Here is an 18,647-nt window from a genome sequence, read left to right on the forward strand (position 1 = left end):
AGATCACTCTTACCTTGGAAATATGGTATTGTCAACTTGGTTGAGATGAAGTTTTGATCTACGCCATCTCTTTCTTGACAAAAATTTACTCGCCTCGGTCTATCCAATCCAGATCCTCGTCCCATACTCTCCCTCTTTGATGTGCAAGTGATCTCACCAAAACTTCTATCATCATAAATTTCTTTATCACGGTGAGGATAACAGGTTCGTGAACATCATATTGTATGTATGGCCCTCGAACACGTTGATCTTTGTGTAGTTCAAATAATTGATTCTCGAGTCTCTCAAACGCCATATATAAGGGCTAGAAGCGTTTCTCCAACATCGACATCCTAATTTGCTCCATCATTTCACCTTTGCAACCCTTCCTGGACATGGTCAAAGCAAAATATTTCTTGTAATTTTTCTTATGTTTTTTTTAATGACACTAACAAAACCTAACTTAGAATCTAAGCCACAAAAAACTAAGAACAAAAATTTCATTTTTTTTGCACTAATAAAAACCCTATCTTGGGGTGGACAAAACTTGAAACAAAAGAAAAAAAATCGATTTTTCTTTTATTTGACAAAGACAGTAGACAACACAACTCAAGAAAAGATCAGGTGGACTAGAAGACACAACAACAAAAATAAAGATAAGCGAAACGTGTTTTGGATGTTGGCAACTAATACGAATCCCGTAAAATACGAAATCCAAATACCTTATACGGAAACAAGATTGAAACATCCAAAAACAAAGGAATCAAGGTGGTGGAACCGCAACCCATTGCTTATAAATAAGCAAGAACCTTGGTATATGAAGACGGCACAATCAATTGTGAAAGATTGATTGATAAGTCGGGGTGAACGCACGGAATCCTCCGATATCTTCGAAAATTTCTTATAGAACTAGAGAGAATAATATTTTATTCAAAATTTGTCCATCATAGAAAACCAAATTGAACACCTATTTATGAATCCTAAAAAGACTCTTTTTTCACAAGGAAAAAGACTCCTACCAAAACTATAATAAGGAAACTAATAAATAAACAAATCCTAACAATAAAGAACTCGAAAATAATAAAAACATAATAAATGATAGATAAAAACGTGCATGATTAAATTACATAACTTGAACATCAAGTCGACTTTCCGATCACCCTTCTAAACTCGCGTAGACATTTGGATGTGCACGTGCACGCACTTCAAGATCTATTAAGACATTGTTCCTATTTTAATCTCTTTGTGCTCAAAAAATAAAAGTTGTAGAACTTCTAGCTTGATTTACGCAGCAATTTGATTCACCTTAATCTGACTTCATATGAGAGAGTTATAACTGGAATGGTAACACTTCCACAGACAGGCGAGAATATCAGATGCATGGAGTTCTACTTGTCCAACGAATTTTTTGCTTTCTTTTATTCCAATTCCACATCATGGAATCTTCAAATGTCTGATTCAAGAATTTATTCTTCATGGAAAATTCAAATAACTTTATTAAACTCGTACGCTTTCGCTTCTTCCAAATCTTCATATTAGAGCTTGTTAGGATCGTATCATATTCCCCATCTTTAAAAGGATTCGTCCTCGAATCTGGACAAATGTCAAAAGGAGTATATATAAGTCCTTGTTCATGATCATCTTCAAACAATTGTAGCTCATATGATGTAAATACTCCAAATTTGATACACTCAACATTCCCACTGAAGTATAGCTAGTCGCATTAGTACAACCTACTGCATCAATAATTAAACTAGAATATACCTTCATGGCACTAGATATGAACAAGATCATCTTCATGTATTGCATCACCATCTTCATCAATATGCACAATTGGAGTTTGCACTCTAGTTAGCTCGGCAGTAACTTTGATGCATGACTGTATCATATCAAAATGGAACGGCAGAATTGAAGAAATTGGTGGTTAGTCTGCTTGCCTGGCGAACAAAGGTCATAGACCTCCACAAACGATCAAAGAATTAGGCCACAACTCTTGCATTAGAGCAAGTCCTTTTGGTGAATAAGGGAACCGGCGGACGCCCTCCCTCCTTCTTCGAAGCTAACAGACACTTGTTTTCCAGCTTCAACAAACATGCGGCTGACATTCTTGAATTTCCCCTTCAACTTAGTGTTTTGATGTGTTTTTAATAAATAGCACTTTATTCTCATACCGCTCTCTCTTCACCTCCTCCAAGTGTGCAGTCCTCGAAGACTCACCTATCACCAAGCTCTCCTTAACTTGCCGAGTCACGTTTTTTATTTATTTATTTTTTTGCTAGAATTTTTTTATTCCTTTGAATATTTTTGAAAGTACAAGGGGGCCTCGTTAAAAACCTTGTAGGCCCACACAGTAAAAGAGTACCCCTAAAATGAAAAGGAATAAAAACGGGACAAGAAAAAACCCTATACAATCTATTACAAAAGGCCTAAAAATAGGGTTGAAAACGCAATAAAGATAACTTTTAAATAAACTATCATGGTCCATATTCCCATAAACCAAGGCAGTTGCTACGATATGCAACCCAAACAGAATGATGAAGGTCGACCTCCCTGTAATACTCCTTGATGCTACTGTGATTGTGTGCCCAAGCTGCGAGGCGATCGGCTACAAAAATTTTCTGACGAAATGCATGCATGCATATAGCACGTGGAGGGAGAAGAGACATGCATTGACGATCTAAGCATTCCAATTACCAACTGATCCGATTGCCGCTATTGATAAAATTAATAACCAACGAAGAGTCACTCTTGTTTTTATCGCATTCCTAATTTTTGTACACCTCACGAAGTACCCCAGGTTTACCGAACTTGCTGATCGACATCAAGGAGAGTTGCTGAGAAAAACGGGTGGAGTCTTTTTTTGGAATACTCGAAGGAACATTCTCAGTGTGAACAACAGCCTCTGAGCCAGGCTCACAAATTTGGATCCCACCACGATGAGGAACAAAAGCAAAAGGTCGCTTCTCAACACCTTGAGATTTCTTTCATTGATCTTCAGCAACTTTCATGCTTCCAAATATCTCCACCTAGGGTACGTTGAAAGTCTAGAGGGTTAAAAAATGGGTTGCTGGCATTAGGTCGACTGATGACTTTTTACCCTTCAAATATAGCTCTCATTATATTTTCTGCAAAATAGAGAAATAAATGATTAATCGTCGAGAAAAAGAAAACTAAAATGCGAGATGGTAAAACAAAAATACCAACCTAGTATGACCCCGAGATAGGTATGGCCCTATTCTCGTGAAATCAATAATGACGTAAAAACATCGCATATTCGATAAGTCTCTCAACAATGGCATAGCTCGATTGAATGCAAACTATGAGTTGTTTAACCCATTCGTCAATAGAAAGAGGTTTCTTCTTTTTCTTTTGAGGAAGAGAAATTTTCCACGGACAAAGTTAAAAAATGTCTATGGGATCCTTTACAAAAAAGTAATGACCTTGCAATCCATCAGTTTTGTTCGGAAGTTCTAAAAATTTGGTACGAGGGCGAGCTGATATATAAACACTGCAAGGGCTCGAATTCCTCATCACCATAACACTCATAAATTGAATGGTAATATGGATGACCCCCACCCTGGTACGGAGCATGTGAAAACTAGTCATCATCCTGATCCCATTTGGATGAAGCTCATTAAAGAAAATATTAAGAATCTCAGTTTATCTGGAAGAAATAAGAACGAATGTAAAGAGTTAAACCATAATAAAATTGTTCGACGAACCAGGTATTGCAGCCCGAAGGCGGAGTAAGAGGGCGGTATGATTCAGAGGGAATGACTATCCCAAGATCTAAGGAAGGTCGACGTCTAGAACTAAGTTATAGATATTATTTTAGTTACATGTGCAAGAACCCATTGCTCCCCCAAATCCTCAGGGTTTGCAGGATTTTGGGGATCTACTACGTTAAAACATTTATGCCCAGGGCAAGGGTCGACGTTCTGAAACCATCATCATCTAAATGACGAAGATGGGCGGCTTACTCTGCAAGTTACGACGAATGAGGAGAAGGATAAGAATGTAAGAACAAAAAAAGTATAAAAGTATGAATGAAGTCAGAAGATAGATTGTAGGAAAAATCATCAGAGGAAACACAACAGTTAAAATGACATAAAAACTTAAAAGAGGTAAATGGAAAGAGAGGCCGATATTTATCGGGACATAATTCGAAGCATCGGCGCATCTCGACCACACAAATAAGCGGATCTGATTCACTTCTCTCGGTAGCACACCAGCACGTCGTCATGATGCATGATGCATGCGACATACAAAAAGTCGAAAGTAGTCCATGCGAACCACCTTCTTTGACATATGAGAGTCATACACGTGGAGAAAAAGGGAAAAGGTTGGACTAATACCCCGTATTTGAAATTCAAATTTTGACGTGGGGGGAGTAGTTGATATGAGCTGTAAGCCCATATAAACTTTTCTAAAAAAATAAACCAAAAGAAGCTAGGCCCATAAGAAAAACGACCTAAAAGCAACAAAGGTTTAGGATAAGGGCCGATAAAACCATATGAGATATGAAGAAAGTCAACCTCACCTCATGATTTAGTGCGAGCTAGGGATATTAAAATGAGAACAGTAAAAGTTAAATTAGTTGGGAATCTTGGCGGTAAAAATCCTAAAAATCCATTAAATGAGGTTGGCCCAAAGAACAAGGCAATTAGGTCAAAAACACTAATGATGTTTGTTGCCCATAATACGAAACGTCTATAATTAGGGGTTCACAAAATCCTTAGTTCCCTATGCTTTTGTTACGTTTCAAACATAATATACATATAATACGCAAGCTGGTTAGATGCGTGGGGTAGAGGGCATGTAACTTGGATGCGAAGATTCACGTTCCCATGGTGATTTTCATTACTAGGAAGGTCCATGACGCTCCCGTCAAACCGTTGTTCCTCGATAAACAATGCTCGCCTATCCCATCGATCGGTTAGTATTTTGGAATTTACTGAAACATGAGTTCGATAGATTTTATGCACTATCTATGTAAGTTATTAATCTGTCATGTTGTCTGATACTTATATTGCATGTACTCATTTTTTTTCATTTGGTTCTACACTGAGAAAACTTAATTTATAAATAAATTAGTAGTGCAATGATATGTAAGTTACATGTCCTTGAGCATTGGTAAGAAAATGGTTCTGCATTTTTTTTTCGTAAAATGATAGAGTAAAATAAATAAATTCAAATAAAACTCAATTTCAAGAATATGATAAGCTTTGATTGAACTAAGAACATCATCCATAACCACTACACTACTCCATTGTTTTTTTTTTGTTTTTTTTTTTTTTTTTTTTACTTTTCATCGTCATGCCTTCAAGTGTGTCTTCATCATCAGGACTCTCAATGATACTTATCTTCTTAGTGATCCTTGTTAGTTTTTAGGAACATATTCTTCTTTATCGTTTCCTTCACCCACAATTGGCTCTTTTTTTTTTTTTTAATTTTACTTTTGATGTCTTAACCCTTTTTTTCTTTAATATGCCATATTCAATTATTTGTGTCTTCTTAATGATTCTTTTTTTTTTAAGGCCCGTCTTTTTCCATGTGATTTTCTTCACCTCAAGTAGTTTCTTTATCTTCGCACTTCCTTTTGTTGTCTCTGCCCTTTGTTTCTTTACCTTAGTCTCTAATTTTTCATCTTCTTAATGACCTTTTTTTTTAAGTAGGGACATCTTCTTCACTCTGAGTTTCTATAATCTCAATTGGCTCATTTTCTATGTTCACCTTCTTTTGATGTCTCAACCCTTTCTTCTTTTGTATTCGGCTTAATTATTTGTATTGTATCTGCTCTAGCCTTTAGTTTTTCATTGCAATATGATGTTTGGTGCGGTGAGAAAATAGAATTCACTTGATAATTGGAGGCTTAGTGATTTGTAATACTTCGACTTGTTTCTTGCCCAATGGAAATGAATTGCGTAGATGGATGGTTAGAGCTATTTAATTTAATGACATGTATCAAAAATGGTATTTCCACAAATAATTATATACACATACATGTAGCTATACATTGGTAAGATTAAATAAAACTATACATGTTCGATTGATGTAAGCTACTCATTGATTGGGCACCCAATATAAACACATGCTACTTCCTCAAACAATGTCATGCTTCTTGTCCTTGTGTGATTGTTACAATTATCATGTACGTGAAATGAGACCAATAATTTAGTTTTTATAACTACATTGTATTACTTTTTTTTGGCATATTTATTACCTTGGTATTGTTTATGTATCTTCTTTGTAGCATTTTGGACATGTGGTTATTTCTTCAAATTTGACAACTGATGTCATGCGATTCCTGCACGAATCATGTCATATACTTGACTTATTTTTCACCTTTTCCACAATCCCTTTGAAAAAATATTTTGTATCCTAGCTGCAACAAAAAATAAGGATGTGTGGTTTTGTCTTGCCTAATATACTAAGAAGGTTTAATTATATTCTTTCTTTTTCTTTCTTTTTACCTTCGATAAGGAGTCTTTTTCGTAAAACAGACCGTGCAATGTAATATCCCTTGCTGAATTTATTTTCCACTTCATTGTCTCTTCATGAATATTAAATAGCTCCGGACGTTTTGCCAACCCATATGTATCATCAATATTAAGTATATATATCACATAAAATTAAATATGTGTATCAAATAAAATTTTAATTAATATTAATACGAACCATTTTGGCAAGTAATTAGCATGTTGGTTTCTTGGGTTTACTTACAATATTGATGCAGATGTTGTTTGCAATTGCATTTTCCATAATAGTAATAATATTAATGCTATTTTTCAATTGTTGAAATAAGTATGATATGAAATTTAAAGTAAAATACATAATAAATACCCTCCAAATGTTGCTCAGTTGTGTCATTCGTGATTATAATTGTTAGAATCCGAGTGGATTCTGACTTTATATGAAACACGTGTGAAAACGTGTTTCTTAAGCTAGGGAAGTTTCCTTAATGTTTTAAATTCTTATTTTGTCATGAATTTATTAAATATTATGAGTTATGTTATAATAAGGAATTTCCTTGTGGTAAAATTCTTGTTCCTTATGTAATATAGGACTCTAACCGTAGTGGACTATTATTCCTTGTAGGACTCATATTCACCAAACGAATTATAAATGCAGGAGCACCAGCGTGTTTTTTTCGATGTCCCTTTTGTGAGAGAGAAAAAAAAAATTATGCTCTTTTTCGCTTTGGTTGCTCCTGATATTTGATTCTATTTGAGAAGAAAAATATATTCAAGGTTTCCTTCTTTCACGTGAAAAGAAGATCGGTTATTCGGGAGGAGAGCTTAGAAGATCTCGGGAGGAAGTCGATCCGCCAACTGAGGGATTCAGCGTTGAAGGGATTTCCACCGTGCGGAGCAAATGACGTGTTGCAAAGTAAAGATTTATAATTCAGAGTAGTATACAAGAACGGCGTCAACAAAGAGGGAGTCTTTGTATTTTGATTAAGTCCTACTATTGTATTCGTAAAACTAAAAATTAGTACATTTCATTTGCAGGTTCCCGTGGGTGTAGCGTACAATTGTATCCGAACCACTTTAAAATTTGTGTCTTTTTATTACTGTTTCATTAACTGTTGCAACTCTCCGTAAAATAGTATCTGAAACTGAATCTGAGATTTATCCGACACAAATACATAATTAATTTGCACAAAATATTTATATTAATTGGCACCAAGAGCTTGTCACTAAATACATCTAGTGAGATTTTGGGAACTAATAATTCTTATTTTGTGCAGATATGAACATTCAACGAGAAGGAGCTTCAACTACTCGTCGACCTCTCCTAATCGGCTCCAACTACTCATACTGGAATAAAAAATGAACATGTTCATCAAATCCATAGATGTGAGAGCATGGCGTGCCATCATAACTGGTTGGACACCTCTAATGATCAAATGAGAAGACAAAGCGGAAGTGATCAAACCAGAAGCAGATTGGAGTGATGGAGAGATATTACTTTCAAACTACAACTCAAGGGCCCTAAACACAATCTTTAGTGGTGTGGATGATAATCAGTTTAAACTGATAGCATCATGTGAATCTGCAAAAAGAGCTTGGGAAATCCTCCAAGTTACATACGAAGGAACGTCAACTGTTAGGACATCCAAGTTACAGATGTTGGCCACCAGATTTGAAAATTTAAGGATGGAGGAAAATGAGACGATCACTGAATTTCATGCTAAACTATGCAATATCTCCAACGAATCATATGCACTCGGTGAACCTTACTCAGAAAGTAAATTAGTGAGGAAACCAATGTGTTCATTACCTGAAAGATTCGCTTACCGAATTGCTGCTATAGAAGAAGTCAGAGACGTTGACACGCTCAAATTAGACGAACTCATGGGGAAAATTCTAGCACAAGAACTCAATCATGGTGAAAATCATCGTGAAAAGCCTAGAAAAAATAAGATAGCCTTTCAAGCAGAAACTTCATATGCAACTCCGCAAAACCAGTCAACTCAAGAAGATGAAAAAATGGTTGAAGAATCCTTGGCACTACTGTCGAAAAACTTCGGGAAATTTCTCAAAAAATCGGTAAAAAAAGGGAATTCTCCCAACACAGGGAAAACCTTGAACTTTCAAAACCCTAGGAGAAACTTAAATCAAGAAAACTCAGAGGATTCAAAACCGAGAAGAATACAATGCCGAGAATGCGAAGGTTTTGGTTACATTCAATCAGAATGCGCAAACACCCTGAAGAAAAAGAAAAGAATGTCATTTATTACTGTTGGAGCAATGAAGAAGATTCTGATGACGATCAAGGAAACAACGATCAGGTCACCAACTTTGTAGCATTCAGTAGCAAAGTCCTTCTGAACAGCTCAGAATCAACTGTTGCAACAGTTTGTGAAACAGAATCCATGTATCAAATTATGTGTTCTGATATTGAAAAAGACCTAAACACAAATTCTTCTTTTGTGGATGATCCGGACAGCAGCAGTGATGAGGAAGAACCAACCTTGGAAGAAGTAAAGGAGGTATACGAAAAATTGTACCAAAAATGGCTTGACGTTGTTAAGGTAAATGACTTCTTAGAAAAGGAGAAGCTTGTGCTTATAGAGGAAAACAAGACACTAAATGTAAGAATTTCTACTCTTGAGGAGAGAGTCATATCAAGTGATCAAGTGAAAAATAGTTTGCAGGCTAAACTTACTCAAACTCAAGAAGCAATTGCAAAATTGAACACGGATAGAGGTAATTTAGATGAACTTCTAAATAAAAATAAACCAAACTATAATCGTCTAGGCATAGGAGCAAGTCAGCTGCCCAAAGTTGATCTAAAACAAAAAGAATATCAAAAGAGAAAGATCAACTTTGTTAAACAAACTCCTGTCTCACAAACAGTTACGACTGTTGGAGCAACGACGCTCCATTTAAAGAAAATGTTTAATCCTATTTGTTTTTTCTGTCAAAATCCTGGTCACATACGCCCTAGATGCTTCAAATACTTAAATCTTGTGAAAAAACTAGTGGCTCTCTCTATTCTGCTAGGACTGGGTACTTACCTGCACCCCGAAAAATGGTGAAGTACTAGGGAAAGGATCTCTAAATCATGAGAATCTACCAAAGCTGAAGAATGTACTACTCGTAGGACTCACGTCAAATCTGATAAGCATCAGTCAGCTATGTGATCAAGACCTTGAAGTCAGATTCAAAAAATTTGCATGTCGAGTCTTAGACAAAGACGAGAATTGTGTTATTCAAGGAACCAGATCATCTGACAACTGTTATATTCTAGTATCTACTGGTGTGAATTGTTTCAACAGCTACAGTGTTATGGCACAAAAGGTTAGGATATCTGAACTTTGATAATATGATAAAAAATTCTAGCAGTGAGTATGTGAGAGGTCTACCCAAACTTGCTAAACAAGTAGGAAGAATATGTGGTGATTGCAAAATGGGTAAACAAATCAAAAGTTCACACAAGACTTTAGCTAATGTTAGAACCAGTAGAAACCTAGAACTTCTACACATGGACCTTATGGGACCAATGCAAGTAGAAGTATAGGTGGAAAACGATACATATTTGTGTGTGTAGATGATTTTTCCAGATTTACATGGGTATAATTTATTAGGGAAAAATCTGATTCTTTTGATGTGTTTAAAAAATTATGCAAAAAGGTGAGTGTTGAAAAACAGCGTGACATTGAGAGAATTAGGAGCGATCATGGGAGAGAATTTGAAAACTCTTTATTTTCTGACTTTTGTGAAAATTTTGGAATATCTCATGAATGAATTCTCTGCTCTTAAAACACCTCAACAAAATGGAGTGGTTGAACGGAAAAATCGCACTCAACAAGAAATGGCCAGGGTCATGATGAACGCAAAGGAGATTGCTCCTCGATTTTGGGCAGAGACAGTTAACACTGCATGTTATATTATAAATCGAGTTTATCTTCGACCTGGTACCACTAAAACTCTATACGAAATTTGGAAAGGTAAAAAACCTCAACTCAGCTATCTTCGTACTTTTGGTTGTATTTGTTATATTCTGAATGACAGAGAACAACTTGGGTAATTTGATGCTAGAAGTGATCAAGGAATATTCTTAGACTAATCTCGAAATAGCCATGCCATTAGAATATTCAATATGAGAACAAAGTCTGTTATGGAATCTACATATATTCAATTTGATGACTTTAATAATGATGCAGGTCCACTGGAAGAGGAACCAACAAAGGAATCAGATAATCATTCCAGTGTCACCACAATTGTTCCAACAATTGATGCAACTCTTACCATCTCAGAAGACAGTGACGCTGGATCTGAAACTGGAGATGAAGCTGAAGTCAGCCTTCTCGAATTGGATGATCAAACTCAAAAAATCCCTATAAATGAGTCAAGAAGAATCATCCGGTGGATCAAGTCATTGGTCCGGTAGAAGAAGGAATTCAAACCAGAGGTAAACCCAAGGTCGACTGCAAGGAAATTGCAAGGTATGTTTGCTTCACTTCAGTTATAGAACCCAAAAATGTTAAAGAAGCCTTGTTAGATGAGTATTGAATTCAAGCCATGCATGAGGAACTGGAACAGTTCGTTCAAAATGACGTTTGGGTTTTGGTTCCTAGGCCTGATAACGTCAATATAATAGATACAAAATGGGTTTTTAAAAATAAGTCTGGTGAACATGGAAATATCGTTCGTAACAAAGCTAGATTAAGTTGCACAAGGCTATCGTTAAATCGAAGGCATTGACTTTGATGAAACTTTTGCCCCTGTAGCTAGACTAGAATCAGTTCGATTACTCCTTGCTATTGCTTGTTTTCTAAAATTCAAACTCTTCCAAATGGATGTCAAAAGTGTTTTCTTAAACGGTATTTTAAAAGAAGAAGTTTATGTTGAACAACCTAAAGGATTTCAAGATCCACATCATCCCACGCATGTTTTCAAACTGAAAAAAGCCTTGTATGGCCTCAAACAAGCGCCTAGAGCCTGGTATGAGCGTCTTACAAACTTTCTAGCACACACAGGATACACTAGAGGTAGCGTTGATCGAACTCTTTTCTCTAAAAAAATCAAAGGGAGACATCCTGATTGCTCAGATTTACGTTGATGATATTGTTTTTGGGTCTACATCACAAACAAAAATTGAAAAATTTGTAAAACAAATGTCTAGCGAATTCGAAATGAGCATGGTTGGAGAACTTACGTATTTTTTAGGTCTTGAAGTTAAACAATTGAGTGATGAAATTATCATAACTCAATCCAAGTATGCTAAAAACCTTGTCAAACGGTTTGGGTTAGAGTCTGCAAAAACTGTTAGAACTCATATGGGGACGAACGATAAACTGTCGCGACAGTTGGATGGAACAGCGGTAGATTCCACACTGTATCGAAGCATGATAGGTAGTCTACTGTACCTTACATCTAGCAGACCAGATATATGCTATAGTGTTGGAGTTTGTGGCAGATATGAATCAAATCCCAAGGAATGCCACTTAAGCGTTGTCAAAAGAATCATTCGCTATGTAAGTGGAACAACCGATTTTGGTATTTGGTATTCCATGGATACTAACACATCACTTGCAGGTTTTAGTGATGCTGATTGGGCAGGTGATGCAGATGATCGAAAAAGCACGACGGGTGGTTGTTTTTACCTCGGCAATAATCTCGTATCCTGGTATAGCAAAAAGCAAAACAGTATCACACTATCCACTGCCGAATCAGAATATATCGCCGTAGGTAGTTGTTGTGATCAACTCTTATGGATGAAATAAATGGTAAGTGATTATGGTATTAGTCAAGACTTATTGCATATTTATTGTGACAATACGAGTGCAATTAATATTTTCAAGAATCCGGTTCAGCACTCTAGAACTAAGCATATTGACATCCGTCATCATTTCATTAGAAAGTTGGTAAAGGAGGGAACTGTCTCATTAGAATATGTCACAACGGAAAATCAACTTGCTGAAATTTTTACTAAACCCCTAGATGCACAAAGGTTTGATTCCTTGCGAAATGGCATGGAATATATGTTCTTTGACCTGTGCAGTTGCATAAACTGTTGCAACAGTCTGTGTCCAGACTTGCAACTTTTAAAGCATTAGGGACACATCATACATTTTGCATTTCGTTCATCTATGTTCTGCATTAGGCATATTGCATGTGACAGAAACACATGTGTATTGGATACTATTTGCACTTTCAAATTTTGTGACGAAGAACTTCATCAATCTCCAAATGATTGCTGAAGAGGCTTCAACTTATTTAATTCCCTCCACGGTCTTGTCATGGTTGGACACTCTTATAGGGAAAAGCTGCATCTTTTAGTGAGTGAAAGCTACTCTTGAAGAACTACTACTACTAATATATATATCTACAACCATTTGGTCAGTGATTAGTTCGAAGCCTTTTTTAGTCGAGTCGGTAAATCACGTGGCCGAAAGCTCGCTACAAGGCTCAATTAGAAAGCCCAGGGGACTACACATTGCACGGCCAATATAAATTATATATATGGTCAGTGAATAGTTCGAAGCCTAGTTGAGTCGAGCCAGTAAACCACTTGACCGAACACTCACTAAAAGGCTCAATTAGAAAGCCCAGGGGACTACACATTGCACGACCACTATAATATTGTTCCTTTTAATTGCTCTATTTTTCATGGGAAAAAGATACCTGTTGAATTTGAATGCCTATCAAAGTCCACTCATCTGTTGAGACAGACTACATGTTACGACATTAGGTGACGTAACAGAATTGTTGTGTTGTCACAGTAATAAATCTACGAAAAGCAGAATAAAGAACACAACAATTTAATGTGGTTCGGATACAAACGTACCCTACATCCACGAGGACTTGCAAAACTAGTTCAGATTTATGTGTACATTAATAGGACTTAATAAAACACTAAAGACTCCCTCTTTATGTGATACGCCGTTCTTGCACACGACTCGAACTTGTTGATAATCAAAGCAATTCCTCCTCCGCACTCTTGGACTTCCTCCAATGTTGAACTTCCTTCAAACGGCGGATCGACCTCTCCCGAGATCTTTTAAGCACTTCTCCCGAAACGCCGATCTTCTTTATGGCCTGGTAGAAGAAACCTGTTCTGTTGCCACACCTGCCGTGCAGACAAGGCTGCAGCACGGGCTGCACCCTTCAAAGCCTTTATGCTGGGATTTTTCTTATTAAAGCTCCATCGGACTCATATGAGGTTGAGGGCCTTATATAGGCACGAAATCCACCACCCTAAACCTAACTTGGGCCCTAAGAAATCGATTAACTAGGTAATAGAATCCTAGTCGATTTCTACTTCTATTCTAGATAAGTACAAAAGATACCTAACTAGAATATAATACATGGAAATAAATCTAAGTCCTAATAACAATATTACAAAAATAGGACTCTAATTAATTCCAAAATAAACATGGAAAACAAATCTTTGCCAATCTTTAATTTCCACGTATGGCGGATTTCTTCAATCTTCACAAATAGAAATCTCGTGCCAACAATCTCCCCCTTTGGCATAGATTGGTTAGAATCCATGTTTAACAAGAACTCCCCCTGCAGATGAGATTTACTCCCCCTGCAACACAGATGCCACTTTTCTTCACCCGTCTGGTCTTCTATCAGAGTGTCCCATCACGAGGCACGTTACAACGCAGCGGAATTGGGTGAATGCCGTGACAGACTTCCGTCTCAACCTTCCTTGTGAACACACGTCATCCAATAAGCAAAGCAAACAAATCAAAACCCAAAATCAGACACTAAGTATATCTAGTGACCCGCTCTGATACCAATTGTTGAATTTGAATGCCTATCAAAGTCCACTCATCTGTTGAGACAGACTACATGTTACGACATTAGGTGACGTAACAGAATTGTTGTGTTGTCACAGTAATAAATCTACGAAAAGCAGAATAAAGAACACAACAATTTAATGTGGTTCGGATACAAACGTACCCTACATCCACGAGGACTTGCAAAACTAGTTCAGATTTATGTGTACATTAATAGGACTTAATAAAACACTAAAGACTCCCTCTTTATGTGATACGCCGTTCTTGCACACGACTCGAACTTGTTGATAATCAAAGCAATTCCTCCTCCGCACTCTTGGACTTCCTCCAATGTTGAACTTCCTTCAAACGGCGGATCGACCTCTCCCGAGATCTTTTAAGCACTTCTCCCGAAACGCCGATCTTCTTTATGGCCTGGTAGAAGAAACCTGTTCTGTTGCCACACCTGCCGTGCAGACAAGGCTGCAGCACGGGCTGCACCCTTCAAAGCCTTTATGCTGGGATTTTTCTTATTAAAGCTCCATCGGACTCATATGAGGTTGAGGGCCTTATATAGGCACGAAATCCACCACCCTAAACCTAACTTGGGCCCTAAGAAATCGATTAACTAGGTAATAGAATCCTAGTCGATTTCTACTTCTATTCTAGATAAGTACAAAAGATACCTAACTAGAATATAATACATGGAAATAAATCTAAGTCCTAATAACAATATTACAAAAATAGGACTCTAATTAATTCCAAAATAAACATGGAAAACAAATCTTTGCCAATCTTTAATTTCCACGTATGGCGGATTTCTTCAATCTTCACAAATAGAAATCTCGTGCCAACAATACCATTAGACGTGTGTGTATGCTACCAAATAAGAGCATTCTTGTGCTTGATTTGAGGTTACTAAATTTGTTGTTAGTCTTCTTAGCTGGACTTTTGGAGCTTGCATTCTGTTAAAATTGAAGATAAACCCCATGGGTTTGATAGTCCAAATAGTATCCTATTCACTTATGTCTATTCACTCACGTTTTTTGTTTTATCATTAACGTTTATTTTCGCCTCCATTATACTCGCTGCAGTGCATATTAGGCATCTTAAAAAAAATATGTTTAGGGGTGGGTTCTTTTTTTTTTGGCGGCATTAAATTTCTTCGTAGTAACCCACTTTTATGAGAATTTTTTTCATCTTCTCGACTTTGTTTTTGAACTGTGTGGGGACTCATATGCAAAGGTTGAAAGTGTGTTGGACTCAAAATTAGATTAAACTGATTTTACTTATATTGGGTGTGATAAATTATGCAATTTCCATCTTTATACTATTTCACTAATTGCTAAACTGCCCCGTAGTCGAGTCACTATCAGCAGTGCCTTGTTGTCCTCTCACATTCTTCTTCTTCCCTCTTTTAGAATTCTCCTCCCTTCTCTGCTGTTCTTTTTTTTTCTCTCTTTTTGCATAACACAATCCAACATAATACAAAAAAAAAGGGAAAACAGTTATTCCATGGGAAAAGTAAAATTTATTGGTGTATCGTCTTCCTCCTCTAAGAGGAAGACTCCTCGACCGGCGACCGTACCGCCGATGCATCCACCGCCAACTCGCCGCTTCGGTCGCCATTTCTCTGTCAGGGAGCCTTCGATGGCCTTGCCCCTTCGATTCATTGAGGCGCCGCTCTTCCTCACACCTGCCTCCGATTCCAATTTTGGGAATCTGATGATAATCTCGGCCTCTAGGGTTTCTCCACCTCCGTCTCCGCCTGTCACGCCACCGTCGCCGTTCACCTACTCGCCACCATCGCCGCCCTCTTCACCGCTGCCACCCTCTCAGACACCACCGCCATCGCCGCCTATTCAACCGTCGCCACCATATTCTGCACCGCCACCACCACCACCGTCTTCCGCCGCTTCACCATCGTCGTCGGCTGGCGTCGCCTCATCTAAGGACGCCCCCCTCTCTGCCTCCGCCTCACCGACAAATAAAGGGAAGGGCAAATTTTTTGATGAAGAGGACTCCGAAACACCTCCACCTACGGCCTCGCTCCACCGCTCTCGCAGCCGCGCTCCTCCGCCGCCCACTAATGGTGCCTCTACTTCTTATGCCCGGTCTGCCGCTGCATCATCTGAACCCGATCTCGTGCTCCCCATATGTGCAGCCGACGCCTTCAATCACTGGTTATTTCTCCCTTCAAATCAATCTTGGTGATATCTGGTAAGTCAACGTGTCCTTTCCTCTGAGCGTCAATTGGGACTTGCTTTTGATGATTTTAGAATTACTGATATCCTTCGTCGCATTGGTATTCTCTACACGGTATCTTGCATCGAGCATTTTGAGAGTCAAGCTGTATATAATTTCTATGCGGTATATAATTTTGCGGGAACAGTTGGATCAACAGTTCCAGCAGCTGCATCATCAGCGAAGTCCGCTCCCCCTGCATGCGATTCCCCCTTTTTTTATGTTTCTTTGTCTACTCCCCCTGTAGATGATCGGGTTCTTCCCCTTTCTGAGCAAGGGCAGTGAAATAGGCGAGCTTTGGCTAAAGTTCTTCGGCACGAGCAACAGCAGCTTCATATTCAGCCGGGAGATGAGCCACAAACTCCGAGAGCAAGGGTCCGGTAGTAGTAGGAGAATCCTTGCGACGGGACTTGACAGATTTTGAAGATGGAGTCGGACGGCATCAAATCATCAACTCCTGGTACACGCTGGGAAACAGAAGTGGGATCCACAATCTTGGAGTGAATAGAGAGAGGAAGCGGAAGAGAAGGGACCGCATTACGCCGATTGCGGACATAGCCCTTATTATATAGAAGACGGTAGATCAAGGATGGAAACGGCAGAGAGTACGCAGTGGACTGCGAGTCAGCTTCGTCAATGATCTCTTCAAACAAAAACTGAGTCAAGTCAATAGAGGTGGCAATGCCAATATAGTAGAGGAGAAGCCCCCTTTGTCTAGTCAGTGTGTGCCATGATGGGCAGTAGGGAACCAATTGGCAAAAGAAGAATTTGTGTTTAGGTTTTTGTCATTATCAGAACACACAGTTTCATACCTGGATTATGTTTCACAGATTGTTGCAACAGTTGATTCTGAGTTGTTCGGAGGGATTTTGCTACTGAATGTTACAAAGTTGGTGACCTGATCGTTGTTTCCTTGATCGTCATCAGAATCTTCTTCATCGCTCCAAACAGTAGTAAGTGACATTCTTTTCTTTTTATTCAAGGTGTTTGTGCATTCTGATTGAATGTGACCAAAACCTTCGCAGTCTCGGCATTGTATTCTTCTCGATTTTGAATCCTCTGAGTTGTCTTGATTTAAGTTTCTCCTAGGATTTTGAAAGTTCAAGGGTTTCCCTGTGTTGGGAGAATTCCCTTTTTTACCAATTTTTTTGAGAAATTTCCCGAAGTTTTTCAACTGAAGTGCCAAGGATTCTTCAACCGTCTGTTCATCTTCTTGAGTTGACGGGTTTTCCGGAGTTGCATATGAAGTTTCTGCTTTAAAGGCTATCTTCTTTTCTATAGGCTTTTCACGTTGATTTTCACCATGATTGAGTTATTGTGCTAGAAGTTTCCCCATGATTCGTCTAATTTGAGCGTGTCAACGTCTCTGACTTCTTCTATAGCAGCAATTCGGCAAACGAATCTTTCAGATAATGAACGCATTTCTTTCCTCACTAATTTTCTTTCTGAGTAAGGTTCACCGAGTGCGTATGATTCGTTGGAGATATCACATAGTTTAGCATGAAAGTCATTAGGATTCTCATGAAGAATCTTTGGAGCTCGCCACCTTCATCGTTGGCATATCTTCCCATAGATTGCCTGTGATAGAAAAATAGTTGTGAGATAAATGATTGACAAAGTAAATAACTTTTTTTAATGAAAAAAAAGGGTTGTAATGTTCATATATTTTATTTACGTTCTGTCAACTATAGTAATTTCTCGAACATCCTTTTTCAGTCCTTAAATGAAATTATTTCCTTTGATTATTTTATTTTGATGAGTATATCACAAATATGTGTAAGAATAAATTAAAACAAAATTAATGTGATACCATTAATCTTAATAATTAATATAGAAAAAAATGGCATACCAATTGAATCTTTAGCATAGACGTTAATATCTATGTCTTTGACGTCCACGACATTGAAATTGAGATTATCATCCATAAATGGTGTTGAAGCCTCATTTACAATGGTACATGTTTTTTAAACACTAATTCAAAATATGGGTGTATATTAAAATACAAAAGATTCTAATTCTGAACAACTCTATTAGTGATTACGTAAGACTTATGCAGAGAGAAGTAACGATCAAAATGATGAGAGGAACATACTTCCACATATATTCATTTTTTATCCATCTTCACGCAACAACACTTCTTCCATTTCCTTTCTTGGTTTTTTTTTTTTTTTTTTTTTTTTTTTTT

General features: G+C 37.6%; 1 long non-coding RNA gene across 1 annotated transcript; it reads left to right on the forward strand.

Moving 5' to 3' along the window:
* Positions 1-15,550: 15,550 nt before the first annotated feature.
* Positions 15,551-18,212, forward strand: LOC148769092 (uncharacterized). Its single transcript, XR_016032176.1, has 2 exons — positions 15,551-16,743; positions 17,185-18,212. It is a non-coding gene; the product is annotated as an uncharacterized LOC148769092 (long non-coding RNA).
* The last annotated feature ends 435 nt before the right edge of the window (positions 18,213-18,647 follow it).

The sequence above is a fragment of the Erythranthe guttata genome, chromosome 7, assembly GCF_056151865.1.
Source record: "Erythranthe guttata isolate IM_541 chromosome 7, IM_541, whole genome shotgun sequence".
In the NCBI taxonomy this organism is placed as follows: domain Eukaryota; kingdom Viridiplantae; phylum Streptophyta; class Magnoliopsida; order Lamiales; family Phrymaceae; genus Erythranthe; species Erythranthe guttata.